Raw genomic sequence first — 7939 nt, 5'->3', positions numbered from 1 at the left:
TACTCAAAACAATTTTCAAAATTTTAAATGAGAGTATTACTAACATGTTTTATCATATGGTTTTGAATATAATAAACATTTATTTTTTAGGTTTTGTCCACCACCTGGCCCACTGTGCACCCTAATGACACAATTGTACTTTTAACAATGAATATATATATAGATATATATAAATATATATATATATATATATATATATATATATATATATATATATATATATATATATATATATATATACATACATATCAGGGATGCAGAGTCCCAAAAAAGACTCCGGATTTGAAAGTCACAAAAAGATTACTTTATCCTAGTTTTTGGTATCTAGGAAAGAAAAAATATAATTAAATTTATGAACCACTAATAGGAAAAAAATTAAAACCTTTAGGTTAGAGGAACAAACGTTTTTTGAGTCCAGAGTCCTTTGGTATAATGGCGGCAAGGACTCCAGGACTCCGGGCTTAAAAACAATAAATTTCAAGTCATAAAATCTCATGAATTTTTTTATTATAGCAGATAATAAGTCAACAAACATGTTTAGCGCTTCTGGACACTACAGACTTGGAAAAAGTAGAGATATAAAGCCAGAGTCCTTTTGGGACTCCGCATCCCTGATACATATATATGTATATTTATATATAAATTTACATATATATGTAAATTTATATATAAATATACGCTATTTTAAAAAAAATATAAAGCACATGTCAATATATACGCCATTAGTTTTTTCACTTGAGTTTAATGCTTATTTTATAAAAAAATAGGCTCTTTTTTTTTGCAACAACAATGTACTGACAATTTTAATAATTAAATAATACTTTAAAACCGTGAAATAATACTTTAAAACTGTTTGCTTTTAATGTATTGTAATTATAAGGGTCTTATTTGTTACAGGAGCCTGAAAACTATTAAATCTAATTTTAAACAGCGTTAAAAATCATTTAAACTAATAAGAAAAAGTTATTGATAGAGTCTAAGTTCAATATTTGAAAAAGATTATATTTCCTTAGTACTTATTTCTTAAAATTTTTTTATACTTAACATAATCATTTGTTTGTTTATCAAAATTGATTTATTTTAATTTTAGGTGTTTAGTGTAGTATTTTCAATAAAGATTACAATTTCTTATAGAGTTACCAATAAGATATTTGTAAAAGTAATTAATATTTACAAATGTATTATGTTTTTAATTTGCTTTTGCATATTATAATCAATGATAATCTATTGTGGAGATTTTATGTAATAAATTAGTTAGCAGATGGTAAGAAAAAAGTTTCTTTAATAAAAATTGCAAAACTATTTTACATTCCTTTGAAACTAAATTTTACATTCAACATTTAACTATTTTGCATTCCTTCAAAACTAAATTTGAGTTTTTAAAATCATGTTTAATTTAAAGTCTTTTAATTAAAAATATTCTCTGTAAAATGATTTGCTTCTTTAATAAATTCACAGTTGCGATTAATTGCTTTTTTTACGACCTAATATTTTTTTGAATAAACACAATTAAATGGTATTAAAAGATATTCCAACATAAAAATTTTTCTGCCTAATGTATGTACATAAAATTGAGCTGCGTAACGCTTCATAATGAGGCTCCTTTTTGAGACCTGTCTTGAAGGCCATGTCCATGTCTCCTTTTTGAGACCTGTCTTCTTAACAAGGCCTATCTAAAAATTATTATTTTTTGACAAATTAGTTCTATTTCTTTATCTCTAAGTCCTTAAATAAAATTTATAAAAAATAACTAGAACTTTTGATAAAAATCAATAGTTGTCCTTTTGGGCAACTTTAATGCACCCAAGTAATATTTTTAGTTTTCTTTGCAAAATTCAGTCCTCCAGTCCTGTCAGGCGACCGCAGGTGTACACTTGTGATATATATATATATATATATATATATATATATATATATATATATATATATATATATATATATATATATATATATAATATATGAAGGGCTCAGTGGAAAAAGTACTTAAGTCACAAAATTAATGTTTTGAGAAAATTTAGTTTGATCAGAGATATAACACTTTAAAACAAGGATTTAAAATGGCTGATCAAAGTATCCTTGTTTTCAAAGTATGATCAAAGTATCCTTGTTTTAAAGTGTTATATCTCTGATCAAACTAAATTTTCTCAAAACATTAATTTTGTGACTTAAGTACTTTTTCCACTGAGCCTTCATATATATATTATATATATATATATATATATACATATATATATATATATATATATATTATATATATATATATATATATATATATATATATATATATATATATATATTATATATATATATATTTATATATATTATATATATATATTATATATAAATATATATATATATTATATATATATTATATATATTATATATATATATATATTATATATAAATATATATATATATATTATATATATATATTATATATATTATATATATATACACACATATATATATATATATATATATATATATATATATATATATATATATATATATATATATATATATATATATATAATATATATATATATTATTTATGTATATATATATATATTGTTTATATATATATATATTGTTTATATATATATATATATATATATATATATATATATATATATATATATATATATATATATATGTATATATTCAGGCTTTATGATTTTTTGTATGCAAAGAGCGTACAAAAAATCATAAAGCCTGATCAAAAAATGCTCTTTCATCAAGAAAAATCATGATGAATAGATATAAAATAGAATCAATAAAAAAAATCAATAAAAAGATTGATCCTGGGGCACTATAAAGATGGAAAAGAATGTAAAACTATTTCTAAAATAATAATTGTTAAGTCAAATAGTATAGGAAATTATAAAAAAATGGGTCATCAAAAGTTTGCCAAGAAAAGGAAAATTAAAACTATTATTGTTAGAGAAATTATCAGGAAAGTTGAAAAAGATTGAGAACTATCTACACCAAAGCTAGCAAAATATTTAACAATAGATCATGGTGTAAATCAAGATTTTCAGATAGGTAAAGTTGCCCTAAAAAAGCCTTTCTTGAGTAAAAATAGTCGAAAGAAAAGATTAGCTTGGGTCAGGTAACATTCGCAAATGACTCTCGATCAATGGCGACACGTTTTATGGTCAGATAAAACAAAAATATGTTTTTTTAGTTTTGATGATATCTGAATGTTTGTTTCAGTTAAAGTTAGTTCTCTTAAATGGTTAGAAAACTTAGTAGACACAATGTCTTAAAGATGTCTTGCAGTCATTTATCCAAAAGGTGAAAAAACTGACTAATAACTTTATATTAGCAAAATGATTATTTGAACAGTGTGACCACTTTTTTATCTTCTACTTATTCAGATTCAATGGATAGTTTTTTTTAAGTGAAAGAATTTTCTTGTTATAAAAATGTTATTTGATACAAATTCAATATGTTAAAAATAAATACAGGTAAAAAATTTAAATTTAAGCTTAAAAAAATTCTTTTTTATTGAAAAATCATAAAGATTTTTTGGGATACTGTATATTAGGGTATCCTGTACTTTTCAAAAAACAACTTTTTTATAATAAACACTTGGTATTTTTTTGGTTTAAAGTATATAAATTTAAGATTTTCACCAATTGACCTAAAAATTGACTTTCAAAAAAAAACTTTTAGTGAAAATAGTTTTTTTTGTGGAAGCAATAAAGCCATATAAACTTCTTGATAAAATTAAACTTTTCACATTAAAAACATCAAAATTTTACATAAGTTTTTTAACAAAAAGTTTTTAAAATTTAATGTTTCTTCTAATATTTTGTATTTCGAATTTGTATTTTTATTTATTTCAACCCATATAAATTCAAAGTTTAAGAGATATTTACAATGAGTGGTATAAAAGCGAGATGTCTGATTTAATAGGTATATAATTTTTGAGAACGTAATTGATTTATTTTAAAATTATTTATAAAATTTTATTTATATTATACTATTTTAATATATCATATAGTTATAGTATATTATTAAAATAGCATAATTTATTGTTATTATACAGTGGTTTTCATAAATTTAGACGCACTCATATTTGAGAATAGAAATTTTTAGTTTTTTACGATAAAACAATAACGAAAAAAGATTTTGGTTTAGTTTTTTATCTATTTATTAGATAAATACATACAGAATACAAAATTTAAAAAAAATTTACAAAAAAAATACAAATACTAAGTAAGACAAAAAAAAAATATTCATAAATTTAGATGCACGATACATTAGGAGGCGTAATTTATGAACCAATCAATATTTTGTTTATCCGCCTTTTGCTTTAATACAACTAAGAATTCTTCTAGGCATAGACTCAACAAGATTTTTGTACATCGCTTCTGGGACCTTATACCAGGTCTCCTTAAGGACGTCCTTCAGCTGGCCAAGTGTGGAGATTTGAACCTTTGCCAAGTCACTGTCAATCCAAACCCAAATGTTTTCAATCGGGTTCAAATCAGATGAGTATGGAGGCCACCGTATTGTCTTGATATTATTATCGTTGAACCACTCCTTTGTATAGTATGCAGTATGTGCAGTAGTGCCATCTTGTTAAAGTTTCCATGGTTTATCATTGAGCATAAGCAGGTCAATTGATGGAATTAGGTTGTTTTCCAGTACTTCTACGTATATTCTGGAGTTGATTCTTCCGGTGTATGTTTAGCACATACCAACACCTTTGTAATTGAAGCATGACCAGATTCCTATCGAGCCTTCTCCACTTTGTACAGTCGGTCTAATGTACCTGGTGTAATACTTTTCATGAGCCATTCTTTTGACTGTTATGTTAGATTTATGATTGATAAGCTCAAAGTTACTCTCATCACTCCACATAATGTTTTTCTATTGTCCAATACCTTCTTTCATGACACCATTTTAGTCTCCTTTGGTTATCATATGGACGCAGGAGCAGTTTTTATAAAGCAGAGTAGACTTCAATCTTGTATTTGATAAATATTTGGCGGACTGTGCTTTGAAAAATAGATGTATTTTGCGTTGTATTGAATTCTGTGGTCAATTCTTTGTAACTGATTCTTGGATTAGCTCTGACAGCTCTAAAAAGGACACTATCGTCCTTTCTGATGATTGACAAGGGTCTACCTGGCCTCGTTTTCTTGCTGGCACCACCAGTGTGAAGAAAGTTTTGCTTCATTGTCCGAACGCATTTCTCAGAAACTCCAATTAACCTGGCAATTTCTTTATTACTTTTGGTTCCTTCTTTGATGTGAGCAATAATTTGCCATCTTTCACCTTGAGTGATACGTCTTTTGCCCATTTTTCGCGTCTTTTTAGTGCAAAACTAACTTAACTTATTTAAGTTTATTTATTAAATAATGTTTATTTATTAAATAATGATTAACTAATTCCAGGTAAGTCATATTTATATAAGGTTTTTTGACAAAATCAATTAATTTTGGCCTATTAATGAGAAATATGGGGAAAAAACTACTAATTAACTATCAATTACCAAGATATAAGGCTTTATTGATTGTGCGTCTAAATTTATGAATAAAATAAAATTAAGATTATCAATTGACTTTTTTGTGTTAATTGGTATAGAATGAGTAAAAAACATCCTGTAAAAATAATTAAGGTACTCTATAATAGAGTTTCACTTCCTCTATTAAATTATATATCAAACATAGCGGTAGAACTTTTATTTTATTTTAATATTAAGTACTTTCTTACATATATGTAAAAAAAAATGAGTGCATCTAAATTTATGAAAACCACTGTATAATAATAAAAATTATTATATAGATTACATAGAGATTAAAAGGAAGCGAAAGACAATTGAGTAAAGTATTAAGAAAGAATTTGAAAAAGTTTAAAGAAAAGGAGATAAGTATTAGCCATTTAAAAAGAATCTATGATAAGGTTTTGAAAAAAAATTAATGATGAAGAAGGGTGCTCTAAAAGTGAGTTAGAATATTTTGTTTATACTGAACATATTGATTTGTTAAACGTAAGTAAGGATTTTAAAGTAAATCGAAAATGTGAAGAATAAAATACAACTATTGCTGCAATTAGATATGAAGTTTCAAACACTGTTGCAGCTACAATTGCTTTAGGGTTTTCAAATGATTTGGTGGATGCTAAACTTTTTCCAGAATCAGCTCTTTTTTATTGCTGGGCAAAAACAAAGTGCATAGAGCCAAAGGTTAAGTCAAGTTAGAGTATCAGGTTTTTGCAAAGTAGAAATTTGAGTCTGAAGTTGTTTCCTGTATTTTCTTTGGTGGAAGAAGTGACAAAACCAATTTAAGGAAATATAATGAAGAAGCTAAAAAATTTTATCCTATATTTAAAAAGGATGATCACTATACTTTGACTGATGAATATAGTAAATATCTTTATCATTTAACTAAGGAAGGAAATTTGTAAAAAAAACAAAAGCCTGCCAAACATATAGCAAATTAAATATTTTAATAATCTATTTTGAAAGGGGTTGAAGATAGCTCAAAGTTCATTGTTCATTTGTAGCACAGCTACAAATACAGGTCATAATGGAGGTGTTATCTATTATTTAGAGGTTAAATAAGAAATTCAGGTGGCTAATATGTTCTCTTCACACAAATGAACTTTGCTTTTGGCATTTAATAGAAGAGATTGATGGGAAGACAACCGCAAAAACAGGGTTTTCTGCATTCATTGGTAAGTTGTTTTCGAAGGTTATTGAAATGGAAAGAAATTACTGTTTCAAAGTAATATCTATAGGTCAGTTTCAAAGTAATATCTATAGACAGTAATTTCTGCAACTCTTACTGAAGGTTTGGCTAACCAAAAAACAAGGCACTATAGTCCATTTAAGGTGACTCAGCACAGGTTCTTCCTTACTATTATTATGGGTATGCAAACATAGAGATGACCTAAGAAACCTAGAATGAATTGTTAAGTTTCTTGTATCATTTTACTTTCCTATGTGGTTCCAAATCAAAGTGAAGCATAGTTGGATAGAAGGGCCACAACACATCTTGAATCAACTCAACCTTATCAAACTTCAATATAAAAATGTAGAAAATGTTATTGAAAATAATGTGATATCATCAGCATGGAATTCTCATTCTTAAATCATATGGCAAACATTACTCTGCAGCAAAAATAAAATTGAAAGGGAATTTGCTATCAACAAATTTTTGGAAATTAGAAAAAATGAGGAAATGGGAATTCTAGCTTCTAGAATATTTAAGCTTCCTCATTTAAACCTGTATGCAACTGAATGGACTGAATAACTTAGAAAATAATCATGTATGTATTTATGTATGTATGTATGTATGTATGTATGTATGTATGTATGTATGTATGTATGTATGTATGTATGTATGTATGTATGTATGTATGTTTGTATATATGTGTATGTGTATATATATTTAACTGCAATAGTATTTTAGTATATATATATTTAACTGCAATAGTCATTTACCCCAGTGAAATAATAATAACTATTTATATTTTTGGCATTATTTTTATTTCCAAATGTTTTAAGTTGTTTCATTGGATTACTTATAACAAAAAATGTAAAGGTATATATTTTCTGCATTCTATCGCACATAGAGCAGTGTCAGGAGTTAAAACCATTTCTAAAAATGGCAAAAATTTGCCAGTTTAAGGCAAAAATAAAATATCTATATTTTTGAAACCTGTCAGAATCAAATGATGAAATATTAAAGATGTTCTTAATGTATAAAAACTCTTGAGATAGATAGATATAAGATATTTTCTGAAAAAAAAAAAAAAAAAAAACCATAAGTGAGAAAAATGCATGCATGGTTTGTGTAAATGCTTTAATGTTTAGTATGCATGAGTGTCAAACTGGTATAAGTAGATTTCTGCAATGTTCAAAGCTCCATTTAGTTCGAGAAAGAAATAATTTACACTGCCTTTTTCATTTAAATTTTAAAAACTT

General features: G+C 25.5%; 1 protein-coding gene across 1 annotated transcript in view; it reads left to right on the top strand.

Annotated features, from left to right (window-relative positions):
- Positions 1-7939, top strand: part of LOC105847006 (RNA-binding protein pno1) — a 40074-nt gene that overhangs the window by 17628 nt on the left and 14507 nt on the right. The gene's annotated exons all lie outside the window — the stretch shown is intronic.

The sequence above is a fragment of the Hydra vulgaris genome, chromosome 09, assembly GCF_038396675.1.
Source record: "Hydra vulgaris chromosome 09, alternate assembly HydraT2T_AEP".
NCBI lineage: Eukaryota > Metazoa > Cnidaria > Hydrozoa > Anthoathecata > Hydridae > Hydra > Hydra vulgaris.
This window is presented reverse-complemented; position numbering and strand designations above follow the sequence as displayed.